General features: G+C 37.4%; 1 protein-coding gene across 2 annotated transcripts in view; it reads right to left on the bottom strand.

The window, feature by feature from the left end:
- SLC39A10 (solute carrier family 39 member 10) overlaps positions 1 to 21,341 on the bottom strand; it is a 112,935-nt gene that overhangs the window by 80,065 nt on the left and 11,529 nt on the right. The window contains exon 2 of one of the 2 annotated variants that reach the window (XM_074339534.2): positions 10,341 to 10,443. The exons of the other annotated variant lie outside the window; for it this stretch is intronic. The gene's annotated coding sequence lies outside the window, so the exon portion shown is untranslated. The remainder of the gene's footprint in view (positions 1 to 10,340; positions 10,444 to 21,341) is intronic. 2 annotated transcript variants of the gene reach the window in all.

Genomic DNA, 21,341 nt, shown 5'->3' with positions numbered 1-21,341 from the left:
ACTTCACTCACGATAAGATAAATCCAAATTAAACTATTAAGGCATCATTATTTGTACTTAAATCTGAAAAACACCCAAAAGGTTGATAACTTATGATTGAGGAGACAGTAGGGAAAAAAGGGCTCTCATATATTTCTGGGGAGAATATAAAGTGATATAATACTTATGGAAGGTAATCTAACCACATATCTCAAAATTACAAATGCATATGCCTATTAATCATAATTTCTCTTCTGAAAAATGACCTTAAATCTATACTTTCATACGTGAAAAATGTCGAAAGTACAAGATTGTTCATTGCGGCACTATTTGCAACAGCAAAATAGTGTAACCAGCCCAACTATTAGGTACGTTCTAGTTAATACATCCATGTAACAGAATAATGTTCAGCTTTAAAACAACCTTTTTTTTCTTGTGGAAAAATAAGGAACCTCTATAGTGAAATGAAAAGAAATATAGAATAAATTAAAGGGGAAAAGCATGGTTCAGAGATGAAAATACAGTGTGCATTTGCTTGAACATGGTTAGAGAGACTCTGAAAGCATATCCAAGAAACTAGCAATAGTTGGTCTTTCTGGGGACCTGGGTAATGGAGGATAGGCATAGGAAGACTTCTGATAGAAAAAAATTTATTTTAAAAATCATGCAAGGGTTATAGTTTTCTCTATCTGGAATGTTCTTCACGCTCATTTCCCACCTCAACCTAGTTATATATTCTTTAGCTCTCAATCATTTCCTCGAAAAGACTTTCTTTCCAATCTGGATAAGTTCAGATTCCCTCACATCTCAGTTGAACTCTGACATTTGTGGATATCTGTCTCTCTCATTTGATTATGAAGCTTTTAGAGGCAGGGAGGAAGCACAGCTATTTTTGCAAGGCTTGCTTGGCACACCGTCTCTATGTGAATGTTTGTTGAATGAAGAAATGCATGCTCAGGGCAGTGTGTGGGGGCACTGGTTTGGAAACCACAGGAAAAGATAAAGGAGGTGAGACAATGCCTGCCTTTAGACCGTTTATCAACTAGGGAAATTAAGATAAATTCACATATAATTATAAGGCAGAATGTCTTAGGAGTTACAAAATTAGGTTGTCATTGTTTTAGGAGTTACAAAATTATATAGGATTTAGAGCAACCGGACTGCTAGAATTTTTAAAATGTATTATGTATCTGAAAAACACAGTAGTATTTGAAAAGGGGTTTTGAAAGATTCATGTGATTTTCCTGAGGAAGTACAGGGTATTTAATTCATAAAATCAAATACATACAGGTGCCAAGCAGGTGGTACAATACAGTAGTCCCCCCCTTATCTGAAGGGGATACCTTTCAAGACCCCCAGTAAATGCCTGAAACGCAGATTACTGAATCTTATATATACTGTTTTTCTGTATACATACATACCTATGATAAAGTTTAATTTATAAATTAGGCACAGTAAGAGAATAACAGCAATAGCTGATAATAAAATAGAACAATTGCAACTATGTACTGTAATGAAAGTTATATGAATGTGCTCTCTCTCTCTCTCTCTCTCTCTCTCTCTCTCTCTCTCTCCCCCCTTCTGTCTCTCTCTAATAACTGATCTGATAACATAGTGTGGGGACAGAGTCCCAGAGAGCAGTTTCCAGGCTCTCGGCCTCATGTGGAAAGGTGCTGGCTCGGGTAGTAGGCGGCCATCAGCTGTGACTAGCTGGCCATCAGCCATCAGCTGTTAGCTATTAGCCACTAATATAACTGCCGTGGCTACGCTAGGGGATTAGTTAGTTGGTTGGCAGAGGAGCAGAATGCTCATTGCAGTTAGCAAGGGGTGGGTTGGCTGGGTGGTTGGCAGAGAAATGGACAGCAGATTGCGGCTCATGTGGCTCCTGCTTCCTGTGTCTCCAGCCCAGCCACCAGCGAGAATATTGTGGTAGGACTTCCCTATCTGTGGCTCTGTTGGTGTTCCTTTTTGGCCTCACCACATCCTGCGTTCTGGTGCGGGGAGTGGGGCTAGAGACCCTGTATGACACTAAGTGACTAACAGGCGGGTAGAGTATATACAGCATGGACAAGCTGGACAAAGGAATGATTCTCATCTGGGAAGGATGGAGCAGGATAAAATGAGATTTTATCATGTTACCCATAACAGTTTGCAATTTAAAGCTTATGAACTGTTTATTTCTAGAATTTTCCATTTAACATTTTCAGACCACACTTGATTATGGGTAACTGCAACCATGGGTAAGGGAGGACTAGTGTGTAAGTGAATGGATTACCAAGTGGAAACTGATTAAAAATGAGATCTAGAGGTTCTGAAACATGGCTGCATATTAATATCACTTGGGAGATTTAAAAAATCCCCAAGCTCAGGCCATAACCTAGGCCAGTTCAATTAGAAACCCAAGATGCGGTGGAGGAGGGAGGTAGAATAGAACGGAGCTGGAACCCAGGCATCTATAGTTTTTAAAAAAAACTGCCCAGAGGACAGTGTGGACCAGCAGCATTCTCACCACCTGTGACTTGTTAAAAATACAGAATCCCAGGTCCCACCCTGGACTTACAAAATTAGAATCTGCATTGTGACAATATCTCATATACACTGTAAAGTTTGAGAAGTCCTGCTCTAGAGAAAACTTTGTACTCTTCCAAGACAGTGGCCGTTCATTACGTAGTATCAATGTTTCCCTATGGAAATGAGTGGACCCCTAGCTATAGATACTCTAATTTTTCCACCTATACTGCTGACAACAACTGAAATAAATGAAATTAGGTGGAAGCCATCCAAAGGTGACTGAGGCCTCCCAGTTTGCTATAGAGGGAAAGGGGTGATTAGTGGAGTTTATCTAAAGCTTAGGTTATTTTAAGGCATGTCTTGCGGGGTGTTACGCCAGGTCTCTAGTCCCGCTCCTCACATCAGAATGCAGGTATGGTGAAGCCAAAAAGGAACACCCATGTAGCCATAGATAGGGGAGTCATACCACTATATTCTCGCTGGCGGCTGGGTTGGAGACACAGGAAGCAGGAGCCACATGATCCGCAACCTGCCATCCACTTCTCCCTCTGCCAACCAACCTCACTTGCTAGCTGCAATCCACTGTGCTAACTGCAATATGCGCTTGCTAGCTCAGCCCCCATTTTCTTGCTAGCCCCCATTTGCTGCTAGCGTAGCCACAGCAGTTATATTAGTGGCCAATGGCTCACTGGATATAGCTGATGGCCAACTAGCCACAGCTGATGGCCATCCACTACCTGAGCAAGCACCTTTCCACATGAGGCCAAGAACCTGGAAACTGCACTCCTGGCTCTGTCCCCACAGGCAGTTCTTTTAATGTGGGTTTTTGGTATTTACTTTAAAAAAATTTTTTTTTTGGAGCAGCTTAAACACCACCTGCCAACATTATCATGTAGTGTAACACTGTTCTCATGACCAGCTCAGCTACTCTCCTTCCAAACTCCCTTAAGCAAAATTTAAAGACTATTTTGGAAATAAAGCTATAAAGGATTGGAGGGCCTGGAATGCTAGAGTGAAGCTTATTTACTTAATTTTGGTATGTCAAGTCCTTCAATATTTCTAAAGCCAGGGTTGTAACTGCAAAACAAACAAAAAAAGAAAACTTGCTCCTTCATGATCTGGTTGGAAATACAACTGACATGAAGGAAACAGTTGAAGACTGTTCCAACAAGTACCCAGCTCCTACTATGTATCAGGTGCTATTCCAAGTCCTTTAACTTCATCCCTTGGGTGGTATTATTCCTAGTGGGCCAGCTCCCTGGAAAGTTGATGTCATTGTTCCTAGAATGAATGATCTCACAAGATAAAAAATGTGGCTGAGTCAGAGCAGTCCAATGGCTCCAACTAGAGGCTGTCAGCAGCTCAGGAGCATGGTCCGAGACAGAGAGCCTAGCAAAGGGAGGGAGGGGAGTTCAGCACAGGTGAAAACTCACCTCAGTAGGTCTCTTTCTCCATGGCTCAAGAGTTTGACAACAGTTACAACATTTAAAGTGGCAATACTAGGAGGTGGCTTTCAAAGAATAATCAATACCAGCAATCATTTTCTCTCGCTCCTACAATCCTCGTAAGATCTGTTCCTCCTTTTTAAGTTATGTTGTGCACTGAGTAATGTTTTTACCTACCTCTGCTGAAATGTTATGTAAATCACTTCTATGGATAAATATACAGATATATTGCCAGTGAAAAATCGGGCTAAAGCCTTAATCTGCTGCACTTCCACTGCACTAAAATATGCATAATTATTCCTGAAACACACTAGGCATTTTTGTAAACAATCCATCAGAGCAAAAATGAAAAACTTCACAAAATGGGTTTCTGTAAGTTTTTTGATAGTTTTTTTAAAAGAAATTTCTAAGCACTTTCAAAAATTTAAACACTCAAAGAATTTAATCACTTAGAACAGCAGTACTATTCCTTTATAAGTTTATAGACCATGCATTTATTTTGTGTTTAGGATGTACACAAGCATAGTAACCAAAAGAAGAGAAACAATGTAATGTATTAAGCAAGGCACACAGGAGGAAAAAAAAAAAGTGTCCTTTTTAGCTAAAAAGAAAACAAAAATTTTTCTGTTATCAAAGAGGAAGAAAGACACCTCTTAATAAGAAATATTTTCCCAGCAGTGAGCTTTGGGGGTAGGGAATAGACAAAGACCAAGTCAGAAAGTATTGCTATGACCCCTTGGAACAGAACTTCGATTTATGTAACAAGTCAATCCACTTACAGGATGTGCTTAACTTCACCTGTTGGGAGGTAGGTTCAGTCCTTTCTCCTTCGAATGAATGGGGAAGGCTATTAGCTCTCCAGCTGCCTCCCACCACAGGAATGTGTGCTATCAATCTAGAGTTATTTTGAAACCTACAGCACTTAAAAGAGCTGTATCAACAGGTTTCTCCAGCTCCCTAACACTGAGCCAATTATAAATGCTGAATGCAAAACTTGAACAAGTTCAACACCATCATAGGAATTCAAAACCAGCTCTAGATAGAGTGAGGGTATTTTTGTGTGTGTAAATAGAATCACAATTTATGTTTTTTATCACTTCAGCCTTTTGAGAACTACAGAACTAACAAAGGACTAGTTCCTCAGCTTAATACAGAGCACGTTTTAAGGAAAGCCTGGACAGAGAACTTTTTCCCAGATGGAGGTGCTAATGTGGTTTTCAAATTCAAAAAATGTCGTTCCAAGCAATGTAATAAATGCCAAGCCTTTGATTTATTTATTATCCAACACATTTCTATGGCCACTGCCCTTCAACACACATATTTATCTAGTCTCTCTAGGCTTTGGCCTGTATACTTTCCATTCTGTCTTTAAATAAAACTGCTTCCAGTTCCAGTGGTTGGTGAAGTGAAATACTCATCATAGAAGTTTCAACTCATCCAGCCCTAAATGCTAGGGGGAAGCCATAGGCAAATTCTAACCATATTTTAAATCTTTAGCTATGATTGTTAAACTGCAAAATGATAAGTATTTTTTTTTTCTTAGATCAACTCTTTTGGGTTGAAGCATTGATGTTCAGAACTTGGCTTGACGTATTTGCACAGCCATTTATCACTATTGTCATAGCATTTGCAATTTACAGTACTAGGTGGCTATACTTATGAGGGTCTATGGCTTGATAGAATTTGATTTATCATGAAGCCTCTCAAACTTCATGTGGCATGAACTTCATTGAAAATGACTAGAGTACGATTTCAAGCACTGAATGATTATGTTACAAAGAATATGTGTATTTCCCCATAACTAAACAAATAAGAACACAATTAAAAATAAGCCAATATCCTCCAAATGAACACTCAATAAAAAACAATCCTTAATGAAGGAAAGAAATGAAAACCTGTATAATAAAAAAATAAACTACTGAGCAAATAGCTTGCTAATTACCTTTCACTGACTATTTAACCAGTTTCTTAGATGATCTATATATCAAAATTAGAAAGGGATAGTGTCTAGATAATTTATTAATATAGATTTAGGACTTAGTGGAACAAACTTGAATGTCTGATGACTTTCCACATTTGAGGAAGCAAATTAAGTAGCAACAAAAGTTGAAAAATCTAGGGGAAGTGGAATAAGGAATCAAAAGATGAGATTCAGCGATTACTCGTAACTGCACAAAACAGTGAACACTTAAAGATACCTTTCACTGTTTTCCTCAGTCTTCCTGGGATTTGTTTAAGCATTGGGACCCTTCATGAAGTTAAAAACAGACAAACAAACAAAAAACATCCTTGTAGGAAAAATATTCAAAGTCAAACAAACTTCTTAGTGAAGTTGCCTCCGAAACTTGCATTTGACACTGAGTCTATAACTTCTTAAAGGGATATGACAAAGTTCTTTACTTTCTGGAGGGCATGGAGTATTTCCAAAAATGAGCTTAAAAGTCTGTAATCATGTAAGCATTACTTACTTGGCCATTGCAAATTAAGATGATCAACTGCCTCTACAAAATGGGAATTATGAGTTTCAGGTTTTATACTCACATGCCTATACATTTCCCTCCTTCCTCCCTTCTTTCCTTCCTTCGTCCCTTCTGCCCCTCTTTTTCTTTTAATTTGAGAACAGGATTTTTATTGTCCTTTAATTATAGTGTAAAAATAACCTGAAAAACTAATGTGGAGCAAGATTAACTGGAGCCTGCAAAACCTCTCCACAATTCTATTTATCACAATTCCACAGAGAGAGGGTCTGGAGAAAATTAAGAATCCACAGTAGATGACCGAGGCAACTTTACTTAAAATAGCCCAGTAATGGAAACAACACAAGTATTCACCAACAAGGAAGGGTAAAATTGTGGTATATCCACACAATGGAATACTATATAACAAAATAAATTTCTGATACATGGAACAATATAAATGAATCTCATTGACTTAATTCTGATCGAAACAAACTATACACCAAAAAGGACACAGTTTATGGCTCCATATATATCAAGTTTAAAGCCAGCAGAGTATTTAAAAGACAGGGGTTATTGATTGGGAGGGGATACCAGGAAGCCATATATGTGCTGAAAATGTTCTAGATCTTAATCTGGTTGAAATATGCAGGCTTGTCAATATATAAAAGTTAATTGAGCTACGCACTTTAAAATTTGTGCATTTTCCTATATGTATGTTATCTGCAATTAAACTTTTAAAAAATGAAATTAAAAGAAAATTCACAGCAGAGGAAGAAAATACAATTTAGGAAGCCTCCACCAAAATGCCAATGGCTTCAATGAAAGTGAGACAGTCCCAGTTTTAAAAATACAGAGAAATAACCCTTTACCAAGGGGATAGAAAAATGACCAATCTTTTCCTTTTAACATTTCCCAGCTCATTAGGCATAGATTGTTGTAGAAAGAGGAGAGGAATTAAAGAATGATTAAGCCTCTCCAAAAAGCTAGTAGAGTTTGAGGACTTCAGTTAAGTTTCAGAATTCCTTAGTGATCCTAAGGAAAATAGGATATAAAATCCCTTTTATATCCTTAATCCATTATAAGAGAGTACACTGATTCTCTTTTGAGGGAGATTGTTGCAAATCGTAACCAGGAAGACAGAGAGAAAACCAACTATTTGGGTTTCAGGCAGAGCATTCTGGCCTCAAGTGTACTTTATTGTTCAACAGAACAGGAAAGGAGGGAGGGCTGTGGGCAGGGTGCTGCTGTCCAGGAATGAAAGGTGTGCACATGGTTGGACTTGCCTTTGTGTTCTTTCTGTGAAAAACCACATGATGGATCTGGGAGATTGGGAGCAGATGAAAGAGAAAGCCCAATATTTATTTCTAGTCAGACTCTCTTGATATAATTCATGTGCTCTTCTTTTTCATAGAACCATGGCAAAGTGAATCCCTACTTCCTTACCCTTTTTTTTTTTTTTTCTCCAGGCCTTTTAGAAACACCATGAATTCTTTTGTCCCATCCTCCTCTCTCTGCACACTCACCAGTGCTGGCAGATCATTTCTAACAGCAGAGGCTGTGACTGGTGATGAATGTGTGGAAGGGCTGTGGCTTGGATCTTGAGCTTTGAGCTCTGGCATTCGGACATTGTCTCTGAAATTCTAACAAACAGATTGCTGCCTCTTTCACCACCCAAAGTATTGCCAATTACAACCTGGCGATATTTATGAAATTATTTTAAAATCCTAGACTAAAATAATGGAGAAAATTATGGACAATGCTAAATCTGAGAATTTCATTTAAATATGAGAGCAGAGGGGTAAACATTTAGAACCTATCTATGTGGTAGGTATTTTATATACATTATCACACTTAATCCTCTTGATATCTCTATAAGCTAAAAATTAGTACCCCTATTTTATAAGTGAAAGTCTCAGGCAACAAGCAACAAAATTATTAAATATGCACAGCCAGGGTTCAAGCCCAGGTCCATCTGACTCCCAAATCATTTGATCTTACTATTGCTTACGCAAGGTACTTAACTCAACACATGCAGAGCTTAACTATTCTTTCATCCTATGAAAAGAACATATAAGGCAAATTAAATCAGCTAAAATAGGTGGTAATCTCCTTGAGGGCAGAGGCTGATTACTCATCTTTTGAGTGGCCTGAAATAATACCTCGATGTGTTAGGTGTCTATTTCCAAATAGGTACGCATGAGATAGATGTTGATTGTTTTTTAAACAATCAACACAACACAACATACTTTCTCAAAGCATGTATAAGTATCTACATTATTGTCATTATAGATTCAAATACCTGCAGAAAAAAATTGACTCATTTAAGTAAAAAGTGAAGACAGTAAAAGGATGGTTAAAATGCCAAATGATAGCATAACCAAAATAAAGAACTTGTGTATTACATTTTCTGGTCTTTTAAGCTTTAAAGCCACCTTGGCTAACATTTCTGTTACACCAGGAATAACAAGCAAAGACAGAGCCTTTCATGGTATAACTGACCAAAACGTGGAATCACTTCAAAGAAAAGAACATGCAGATACAAGGTGTTCTGCTTACACAAGATGAAACCTAAATGGCAGATTAAAATCCAACTGTTAGTAAAATTACACTCTGATGACCAGTTCTTTACAACAAAGAATCTGAAAGCTGACTGAATACATTTTCTTTACAGGACTTTTCTCCCTCATTTCATTTCAGTTTCTCCAGGGGGAAGAAAAGCACTGAACAAGATTTAAATTCTTAATGCTGAAAGTGGTTGATTTACTTTTAAATTAAGTCAGAGTTTGTTACTGAAAGAATTGCATCTGTGTCTTTAGTTGCTGCATTGTGAATGAGTCTTTGCAGTTTAAGACATGCAGAATTCCAAGGTGATGTGCTCTGTTATTTGCTTTTAACTAGTAAAACTTGCAGTTTGCCGGATGTTGGGTAATTCAGAATTTAAAGTTATATCACAGAATAAAAGAACTTCTTATAAAGGCTCATTAAGCTTTCAGGTAGACTTATCAAAGTTTTCAGGATTGTGATTGCTGTGTTCCTGCTCCACAATTCTCTAGGATGAGTTTGCTTACAATCCTAACTGCACTTGTAAGTGATCAGTTAATCTCCATTAACAATCAACATGTCTGGTTAGGTCCATTTGTGAGATTACAAGAATAAATAGTATTTCTTTCTTTCTAGATTTTGTCTCTATTATTTTGTTCATGTTAGTTATTACAGTAAACAAAAAGTCCTGAAAGTTTAATAATGTGTATCTATACACTATAAATGTTTTCTTCATTACTTGAAATGTTTTCTCTTATTTTTTACTTTTATGATTCTCCAACAATGTTAGAGCAGTCATTACTTGTCAAAAGGAATATCTACATTGGCTAGTTTTTTTTTCCTTTGGTTTTTTTTCCCCTTTTTGGGCTAAATACCTCTTTTCAGCCATTTTGGGTTATCTTTTATAAAAATCTTCAACTGACCACTACATAAAATCCTTTGTCCACATTATGGTTCTTAAACCAGTCTGTATTGGCACATAACTCTCCCTCCTATTCTTGCTTCTCCATTTTTAATGCTTTCTTAGGCTCAACATTTTCTTGATTTTAACTCACTTTTTTTTTCTATTCCTTTGTATTAATTTATGTATTTCTTCCTTTTGATTGGTAGTCACTTTATTCTATTTTAAAGTCTTGAAAGTTTTTACTTTTGGTCCCCAGTGAATCCCCTAGTGATGCCAATTCATTAATACACCAAAGGTTTATTGCATGGCACACTCCTCTAATGTGACTCTCTGGCGTGTGTGTGGCGGGGAAGGAGGGGGGCAAATCTGTCACTCATTGTATAGATCCTTGTTTGGCTGAAATGAAAATGAAAATGTTCAGCTGTTTAGCCAATACATATACTTTGCTAAGTAACTATGCCTTTTTTTTTTTAATGGTAAAACGAAAAACAAAAAACTTACCCTTTAAAGAAGATTTCAATAGATGATATAGGACCTTTACCAATTTATTTCAGCTTACTCCAATTCAGGTAGCAGTTATAGAAACCCGTCAGGTCCCGAAGCTCTGGAGACCACACATGGAAGTTGTTAAAGCAAGTCCTTCCTCCTAAATTTACCATCATTTAGATTCGTTGAAGTGCTAAGGTTTCCAAACCCCAAGCTTTATATAAGGTGTTTTCCTTGAAGAGTGAGTGGTAACTGTTTTCCCCAGCCAGCAAGGATCTTAGGTTTTCCCTTTTAAGCTTCGGGTTGTTCTTCAATTAATCTTTTTATGTTGTAAAACCCTCAGGGGGTTATATCCGACTTCCATATTTAATGTCTTTTAATTCTGCCAGTGATGATCTATATATACATTCATGAGCTCATCTTCCCCTTAGGACTTACACAGGTAGCAGAGATTAAATTGGCATGCTTTACTACTTCCTGGCAAATGCAAGTCTGACTTCATGAATACCTTCATTTCTGTGCTTGCATCTAAAAGTTTCTGAGAGAGTGAGATTACTTGATTAAATAAATAAAATAAGGTCTTTTGGACTGATCTTTTTGTAACACGATGACTAGAGTAAACTGGCAACATCCTGGCTTTCCCTTTTTTATTTACATGCTCCCCCTCCAACTTTTTTAGTCTTGTGAGTAATGCCTTTGAAATCTGGAAAGGTTTGTATCACTTTCTCGTAGCCTGAATTATGCCCCTATCCTACCAGGGTATATGAGTATATTTTACAAACAGTTTGTCTGTTGTACTGAACCTAAGCAAAACAATACATTTTGCATTTGAAGAGAAAGAAAAGTATTTTCCCTTCCATTACTCTCTTCTTTTGGAGACAGAAGTGGGAATGGGAGACATGTGAGTAGGAGAGGCAATGACCCAAACAAAACCCAGTGAAGCTTGAGTCAACTGTGTGTGCCACCTTCCAGGAGGTCATGGTCTGAAAGAATTCTTAATTGAAATGATATCGTGTACCACCTCCTTTCACCACCTTCTCAAATATTCCACACTCCTCCCCCAGCTGCTATCTCCTCCCTCATTTAAATAATTGTCCTCCATAATATAGTCATCTCTGTATTGACTCATCTCCCCATTAGGAGAGATGCTGCTCTTTGTACTCTCTGCCTATAGACTATAACCTGGTCCTAGGCTTTCGATAAATGTTTGCTAAATTGAAATAAATTGCTTGGCCTTGCTCAGAATCACTTTTTTTAGCACATAGAAAAAGCTTATTTCAGTTCATACCTTCATCTTTACCGCACGCTATTAAGGTATAGTGACCAAACACAACCTAAAGAAAAGTAACATGGTTGAAATTACAGCATAAAAAAATTTAATATTTTTTTCTGATAGAGTTCAACATGAGCCATTCTTAATGTTTGGTGGTGTAGGCCTCAGGATGCAGGCAGAAATGTTTTTCTGATTTTAATATCTTTCTGGCTAGCGTGGGTGATACTCAAGGGTAATTAAAATACATTAAATGCAACTTTCACAAGTTTACAAAATTAAGCTTAAACTTGAGCTTGTCTTCAGCCATATCTACATAGTGCACAGGATCATAAAAAAATTTGGTGAATCACTGACTGGACTGTATGTCTCCATGTGACCTCACATGCAGATCTGGATGAGCTACAGACTAAGTTGCCTCTGTTTTTTCATCTGCAAAATTTGTCTGGCTTAGGGGAGGAAGAGACAGAGAAGTACAAATAACAAACAGTGCAGTGCTTCTCTGTACCCTACTTTGTGCATATGTTCTCGAATATGCAAGGTCAGCTACCAAACTAGGAGCAGCGAAACAAAGGAAAGAAAGCACACGTCCTCTTGGTAGGAGGGTGGTGTGTCAGGTTGGTTTATGAAAGGATATTAGGATTTTAAACAGAAGATAAAAATATTCCATTATATTTGGATCTTGTTATAAATAATTACAATTAGATTTTTAATTTCCTGGAGTCAAGTTATTTATTTTTACTTCCTCCTATCACCAAGGCCTTCAACACGTATGTTTAAATGGAGAATTTTAAGTTATAATGCATTTGCATATTTTGAATTGCTACATATATCTTAAATAATTACCATAACGTACCTAGCAAGTAAATAGATAGCATAAATATATATGAAATTGGTTATAAAATTTTTTTTGATCACTTGGGATGAGAAAATGTAATAAATATTTCTGATATTAGGTTCAAAGAGCAGTTCCTTATGCTTTTTGGGGGATGTAGCTGACATTCCCAAACTGCCATGACTGTAGTTTCAAAACTAAAAGGCTTAAGAAGGATGCCATTTTAAGGGATCATTAAAGTTTTGGAGGGAAAGATCCCACCAGAAACTGAGCATTATTTACTATTGAGCTGTATCACCAGACTCCTCACACCTTGCTGAGGGTGAGAAACAGCCTGCATCTGTCCAGGAATGTGGAAACTACATGATAGGTAGCTCTCTTTGTGTGGAGAGCAAGCACTAAAACAGAAGCAAAATAAGGCAATGGACATGGCGGCTGTGATTTACTAGATTAGGACACTGGCAGAACCAGAAATCCTCTACTGCCTGCAAAGACCAAATGTAGATTGGGCCATTAGACCCAGGCTAAGGGAGCTTCTAATAGGCACTTGTACTTTGCATCTATTGCTCTGTCTGTGTTCTAGAGAAAGGTGCGTTTGATAATGTTTGAGAGGGCGATATTTGGTGTCGGATAGACTTGGGTTTGAGTCCTGCGTTGTCATTTATTATGTTAGTTATATAACCACCACCCCATACCCAAGTCTCAGTTTTCTTATTTGTAAAGTGGAATAATAATTATACCTACTTCATAGAGTACTTGTTGTACAGGTTGGATGACATAATGTATGTACATATATTTCTTAGCACAATGCCTGGCATTCTCAGTGAATGTCAACTAAAAATGAAACATCAACTGCTCAGCCTCTCTTTTCTGTAAAAAGGTGGGAGTCAAATAAAGTCTATATAGTATGAGATATCAAACAGTTTGTGTGTCTCTGATCAAGGGCTGCTGTCCACCCTGTCTTCTTGTTATTTTAGATCACTTTCAGATCTCCTCCATCCTTGCAAACATCAGAGGTTTCTAAAGACATTCCTTCATTCAACAAGTATTTAGTAAGTGCCAACTCTGTGTCAAGTAGCAGCTATGTCAAGTAGTGTTGGGGGTGTATTGGTGAACACCTCATGGAGATAGTTGAAAAGATAAGTAATAAACAAGATAAACACACAAATACAGTAATTGTCACTTGTCTAAAGAAACAGAATGCGACTCTACTCTAGATTGATTAATAAGGGAAGATCTCTCTGAGGATGGGAAACTTCAGCTAAGAGGCCAAATTTAAGAAAGAGCAGAAATGGTTTCTCTCCACATCTGATGGCCTCTCTCTGCAGCGCATGTGACAATTGCCAGCCTTTCCTGTCCTGTAACTCCCCTGTAGTTGCTAGCTATCACAATCCAGAGGTGATCACAAGAGATATTTAGGACTATCTCTTGCCAAAAGTGATTCTAGGGTTGTGGTCATAGTTGTAGCCACAAGGCAGACACACGAACACTTGTGCGGCTGTTATTACATAAGGCCACTAGACAAGCCGAGTGCCTGGGCATAGGGCTGCATCCGCCTGCCTCTGAAGAAGAAGCGCTTTTTTTACTTCACACAACTAGAACTAGCCATCGGCCGTGTGAAGCCTCAAAATGAAAGCAGACTCAAAAACCAGTGAAAGGTTTTTCAAAAGCAGACTGGCACTGGGGACTCCAAGTACCATCCCAGAACAAGCCAATTCCTAAGTATAGGTGACACAGAGGACCCATATTACTGTAGACCTGCACCAGGATTCATAACCCACTTTTCAGAAGAAGCTTATATTTCCTCTTCTTGGCATCAAGGGGTTCAGGGATTGTGCTGGTTTTCTAGCTGAGTTAAGTATTGAGGGCCCGAGAGGCCAGGGCAACAGTAACTTACACCCCCTCTGCCCAAGTCCTCACACAAACCACTTCCTCCAATCACTGCTCCCATAAGGGACCTCTGTCTGGCAAAACTGGTCCCCAAAGCTGTGACCAATGGCCTCCTTCTCAGGCTCTCAAAACTGAGCAGTTCTTGTTGGATTTGCTCCTTCATACCAGAGCAGAATCATTCTTTCTGATCATCTAAAAGCAAGCCACAAAGAATTCCTTTGTGGAAGTAATAAAAGAAGAAATAGTCAGAAGGAAAATGTAGGAGACCATGACCTAAAGACAAGAGTATGTCAAGTTATGTGTGAGTACTCAGAGCAGTATCTAATTAAAATTGTTGGGGGGGGGGGAGGGCGGGGTAGAGGAAAGTTTTTATAGAGAATTGCGTTGAATTAGTTTCAATAGGTTTAACCCCCCCAAAGTCCACATATAACATTTTCTTGGCTAGCTTTCTTATGTATTAACACTTAATATTATGAAAATAAATTCTCAGGCTAAGACATGTTTTGGCCTAATTAGCAACCCCTTAGACTAGCAAACAGGAGTCTGTGATTTTAAAGATAGCATTTAAACTTAAGGTGAGAACTAACAAAACTGGCCAGACTTGATTTCTATCAATGTTTCCTTAGAGGCAGTTTAAAAAGAAACAGAAGAAAAAGGTATTAGTCTCTCAGAGAACTGAAGTGACAGAAAACTGAGCTGGGCATTCATAGTGCACAAATTTTATGTGGATTTAGATGCATTAATAAAGAAAAAATATAACTCATTACTTTTGGAGACTACTCGAGTTACAACTCGAGTTAATAAATTTCACAATTACAAAGCAGTTACAATCCCCATCCAGAAACCCTGGTTTTCTGGCATGCCAGTGTATCTACAGTAATTCTAAGGAGTGTTGTAAAAGTCTCAAAATAAAACTAATGTTGATTTGCTTAGATTTTGAAAAAGAAATAAATATGAAATACAATCATTGGGGGGAATGGTAAGGCTACTCTAAAAAGATTGATAATCTGGGTGGCAAGTACTACCATTTTTATTCTTGAGTCACAAACATAACTGGTAACTCTTTTAAAAGAGCCATGCAAAGTGACAAATGTTTTGGAAAGGTAGAGTCCATCAATTTTTTTTCAATCACTAAAGAATGTACTTAAGATATAAAAAATTCAGTGCCACAGTCTCTCTTTCTTCTGGCTCCCTTCCATTCCCATCCTCTGTTGTCCACCGCAATTAAATTTTTATTGACTCTCCTTAAATATATTTAAGTTCTTTTTCTCAGGATGTTTTCTTTCAAAACATTATTGAAAGACAGTTTACATCTAGAAAGAAATAATCAGCAATGTCTTGAAGTTTGAATAACTAGGAATACACAGTAAATCCTGCAGATTTAGAAATGACATAAAAGGGAAGACATGCAATCTAAATGGCCTTTCAACTTCCTGGTCATGTGCGATTGTTTAGATGCTAGCGAAATAGATGCACTGGTTAGATTTGAGATTACTCTTCAGACAGTCCACTACGTAGAATTCTGAGTGGAGGATAAAAATAATAATTATAGTCATGGCATAGATGTATTCATTCATTCATATGATAAATATTGATAGGGAACCAAAAGGTACTCAGGATGCAGTAGTAAACAAAAATTATCAGTACTATCAGCCTACTTGGTCTAATTGACAAATACAGAGCACTCTACCCAGAAATAGCAGAATCCCCCCCTTTTTTTCCCCACACTACATTGAACATTCAAGAAGATATGTCAGATTTTGGGCTTAAAATAAATCTCAGTGAATGTAAAAGAATTGAAAATAAAAAACTATGCCTCTGACTAAAATGTAAGAAAAAAAGAAATCAGTTTTCTTCCCACATGGAAAAAATCTTCAAATACTTGGATTAAGCAACATACTTCTAAGTAACGCATGATAAAAAGAAGAAAAAACTTTGAACTGAATAAAAGTAACACAACACAGCAAAATGAATGTGATGTAGCTAAAGTAGTGTTTGGTGAGAAATTTGTAATACTAAATGCTTATGTTAGAAGAGAAGAAAAATCTAAAATAAATTATCTAAGCTTTCACATTAAGCAACCAAATTAAGAATTAATGATGGATGCCTATATGCTACATTAAAGAAAGAAAAGAAAGAAAGAAGACCAAATTAAAACAAAAGGTAAATAGAAGGCAGAAAAAAGATAAAGAGCAGAAATCAGTGAATCAAAATAGACCACGGAAAGAAAAAAATCAGTGAAACTGTCTTTTCAAATAATGTAAACATCTTCATTCATTAGGGAAATGTGAACTAAAATCACAAAAATTACCACTATAAAAATATTGATAATACCAAGTTTGGATAATTATGTAGAACAATTGAAACTCTTATAAATTGCTAGTGGAAATGAAAAATGGTGAGCCACAGGGGAAAACAGCAGTTCCTTAAAAAGTTAAACATATATTTACCATATGACCCAGCAATCCCTCTCCTAGGTATCTATCTACCCAAGGGAAATAAACACTTACATTCACACAAAGACTTGTATGAGAATGTTCATAGAAGCTTATTTGTAACAGCCAAAAATTAAATATCCATCAACTGGTAAACCAATAACTGAATTGTGATAGACTCATACAATGGAAAAACATTTCACAATAAAAGGAATAGACTACTGATACATTTAACAATAAAAAAGAATAAGCTACTGAACATGGACAAAAATCTCAAAACATCATGCTGAGTGAAAGAAGTCAGAGACAAAAGAATACATACTGTATGACTCCATTTATGTGAAATTCTAAAAAGGCAGACTAGTGACAAGGAGATGAGTGGGCCTTCGGGGCTGTGATGGGGTGGGGGAGACTAACTGCAGAGGGCAGGAAGGAAGTCTTTGAGGGTTATGGAAACGTGTTGATTTAGGTAGTGGTTACAGGGCTTTATACATTTGTCATAACTCTTCCAAACGTACACTTAAAATTATTGAATTTTATTGCATTTAGAAATATACTTCAAGAAAACTAAAAAAATAGAAGCTATATGAATGACAGGAAAAATCCAGTCTAATCAAAGGTAGCTTTTTTTCCAACAAGTTGCTATGTTAATTTCTGTCATGCTAAGGAAATCGACCAAATCCTATCACTCTTGAAAGAGAATAAAACATCAGCATATTCATATGTAGAGTTGAAATAACACAATTACTAAAAGAAATACAATGGGAAAAGCAAACAGAAAAAAATGACTTTGGTATAAAGCATTTAACACAGTAAGAAAAAGTAAACCAAGGGAAATAATGTTGTTCAAAAGTCAAAAAGAATTGTTCATGTCAAGAGAGAAAAACTTTTTTTAATCTTTTGATCAGGAGGCAGCATAGAAAAGTCCAATAGGATGAACAGGGCTCTGTGGGCAGACTTAGTGTTGGGGTTGTGGCTGCCAAGAAGTGTAGGCCATTTCCAGAAATCAAATTCTAGATCATATAAATGTATTGTTTAGAGATCTGCTATTAAGTCTTTTTTCACAACAAGCCTTTTGCTTCAGAACAAGCTTTTTGCTTTTGCAGAACACTTGACCAGCCACCATACTCATATTCAAGAGCTTTTGTCTTCCATTCCAGTACTAAAATTGTGTTCCTCTTTTCAGCAAGTAGACCTGCAACTCTGGCAATTGGAGGTTCCCTGCAGATTCACACAGTTATCCTAACTTGTCTTGTATCATATTACTGATCTGCTGGGTCTGTTCTGCTGCGCATGTCTGGGGCAGACACAGCTGTTATAAAAGAAGACAGAAGAAATCTAAAAGCCAGTGTGTTGACTTAAGGAATTTCATTTTCTCCTTAAATGTAGGTATCCTTTTAACCTCGATCCACTGTACCAAAACTTTTCCCTCTATTTCTCAAACTCATTAAAAGGAGGCACTAATGTAGCAAATGATTTTTTTTCATACAGAGTGATTTTGATGGATACTCATTCCTGAAGTACCTGATGTCCTAAATATTTAAGGGCAAAAGATTCTGAGAAGGTATGACTTTGGAAGAGTGCCCCTCACGTCCAGTGAAAAAGAGCACATTCTGCAGAGCACTGCAGAGCATGCACAGAAATAAAGAATCCTGGTGCAATGAAACCTTTTTCCCAGCAGTTTGTGAGGTTTCTGAGTACCTTTGGCCATTTGTGGGGAATGGCATAAAGATGAGGGTTTATCCTTTACCTGAGTCCAGTGGAACTGAACAGCCCACTGCACTGATGGGCAACAGGTTTGAAAAGGGCAAAGTGTGCCAGAGGGGAAGCCAAATGTGGGGCTGCAAGACAGTGTTAAAGCTCAGCTTCTAGGAGCCTCTCCTCACAGAAGTACCATGATGATGCTGAAGCCAGCTCCTCCATTGTCTGCCCAGAGAATGCTCTCCAGAGGCTAAAGGGCCAGGGCATCCAATGTTTCAGCTGTGAAACCCAAATTAAATGTGTTCTCAGCTAAGGCCATATTTCTCATTCAACTGAAGTATCATGACTGCTTCGCGTGAGATGTGTCTCAACAGAATTGTTCACAAGTACTAAACCTGGCATAAATGTACTTAAGTTTACTTAAAATATACACAAGAGTGGATTCCTAGTCTCCTTGTTTTCAACTGCATTCTACAAATCTGAGTGTGAAACCAGTCAGTGGATAGTGGGAATTACGTATCACCTTGGCCACAGCCCATGTAAATATTACCCAATATGTGCACCAGGAGAAAGATTGAGAAGCACTCCCAAAAGTCAGTGGTACAATTGTAAATCCAATTGTTCTTTTTAAAAGAGATTTGCTAGGACCCAAGAAAAAGTACTACATTTTCCAGACTTTAATAGTGAGACAAGAGATTTGGCTAAGTTAGAATCACTAGATTTTTAATTCAAAAGAATACTTTTCCTCTGTTTAAAGAAAGCGGGTTATCATTTGTCCAGAAAGGAGCTTCTTCAGTTAATCAAAGATGAAATGAAGTCTCAGAAGGCACAATCTAAATGCTTCCTTCCTTTTATCACTTTCCCAGCACATTCAATCCCAGACAGCTTGACAAATAAGGTCAGAATTTGAACTTGCACACACTGATCATTAATTCCTCTGAAAGAAAATCACTGATCAAGTGGGAGTGTCTCCACAGTTTCCATGGTGTTGAAACTAGGGCATTTTGGTTTCTTATATGAAAAAGGAAACCTAACAGAAAATATCATTGGAAAGTTTTCCTTTTTCTCTAGAAGAGATGACTTAGAAGCGTTACAATAGCCCTTATTTTCTCTTGGTGTATCTTCTTGGCACTCCTCCCGTTGAGAAATCTAGTCTCTGAGCATTTTCAGGCTTCTATAGGAGGACAATAAACTCTTTATGAGAACAGCTCTCATTAGTGGAGAATTAATGTAATTTGATTGATCCTTTATATTTAGATAACCCAGGCTGCAACCCTTTACAGAAAATCTTAGCCAACCTCTCATCTAAGTCATGACTTAGATGAGAGGTTGGCTAAGATTTTCTGTAAAGGGACAGATACTAAATATTTGGGGCTTTCCGGCCACATGGTCTCTGTGACACCTATTCAACTCTGCCCTTGTGGCAAAAAGCTGCCCCAGACCATGCATAAGCGACTGTGTTTGACTATGTTCCAATAAAACTTTACTTGCGCCAGAAATTTGAATTTCGTATAATTTTCACGTCATGAAATATTTTTTCTTTTGATTTTTTTAACCATTGAAAATGTCAAAACCATTTTTAGTTTGCGGGCTGTGGAGAAACAGGTGGTGAACCTGATTCACATTCAGGTAGTAGATTGACCTTTGTCTTAAAATCACACTAAACCACAGTCCATCTCGTAATTGCTGTAAAAAGGCAAATCACCAGGCCCCACACCAAGTGTAAATAATTATACTTGACCCTTGAACTAAATGGGTTTGAACTGCACAGGTCCACTTATACACAGATGTTTTTCAAATTACTACTGTAAATGCATTTTCTCTTCCTCATGAGTTTCTTAATGTTTTCTTTTCTCTAGCTTACTTTATTGTAAGAATTCTGTATATATACATATAACATGCAAAATATGTGTTAATTGACTTTACGTTATCAGTAAGGCTTCCAGTCAACAGTAGGCTATTAGTAAAGTTTTGGGGGAGTCAAAAGTGATACATGGATTTTCAACTGCTTGAGGGGTTGAGACCCTAACCGCCTGAAGTTGTTCAAGGGTCAACTGTAAATAGTAGTTTAGGCCTACTTACATACTGCATTGTTTGGATTCAGCCTCAGGAATCCCCAAGAGACTGACTGCTTGAATCGTGGCTTCTCACAGTTTTCCAGAAAGTACTAATAGTGAGAATCATAGCGAGGTCTGGGAGGTAGTGCAAAATTGTCCTGCCCTGAACAGGAAACTTCTTTCTAGTTCTGTGTTTTGTTTTAAACATTGTTGTGAATTTGGCATTCTAGTTCATAATTCCTTTTCTCACAAATGTCCTAGTAAAGGTAAAGCTCCAGGAAGGCATGCCTGTTTGTACAGAGCCCCGTGTCTCCAAGGATATGGTACTCGAATCTGAAAAACCAAATAAGCAGGCTTGGATACTACCATCCTCAAATGAGAAATTCGGTAAAAATGTAGTTTCAGAATGTCATATAGTTAAATGACTTCTACCAAAAAAAAATTGTTCTGAAAGTAAACTGCTACAATGAGACCTGGTGTAATTCAAATCTTCTGTTAAAAAAGGGGAAAACTGTATAAAGTTATTAATACATAAAAGCAATGACTTCAAATTGAAAAGAATATAGAACAGCAGCAGGATCAGATCCACTGAAATGCAGTCCTCCATAGTAACACCAAGGCGAAAACAGAGAAGCTAATAACTGAGAGAAATTTCTCTTATAGCATTAATTCTTATGAGACTGTGCATATTTAAATTACCAAAGGGCTCCAATTGTTTTTTGACTTTCAGATTCTTTCTTTTACTCCTACTGTGCGGTGTGGCTTTTCTTTTCTTTGCCTGCCTCCCCCATCTCCAATCCCTCTGTGATTTAGCAAGATAGCAAAATT

The sequence above is a fragment of the Rhinolophus sinicus genome, chromosome 17, assembly GCF_057876585.1.
Source record: "Rhinolophus sinicus isolate RSI-liver-muscle chromosome 17, RSI-T2T, whole genome shotgun sequence".
Lineage (NCBI taxonomy): Eukaryota > Metazoa > Chordata > Mammalia > Chiroptera > Rhinolophidae > Rhinolophus > Rhinolophus sinicus.
Note: the sequence above shows the minus strand (reverse complement) of the source record. Positions and strands in the feature narration are given on the sequence as shown.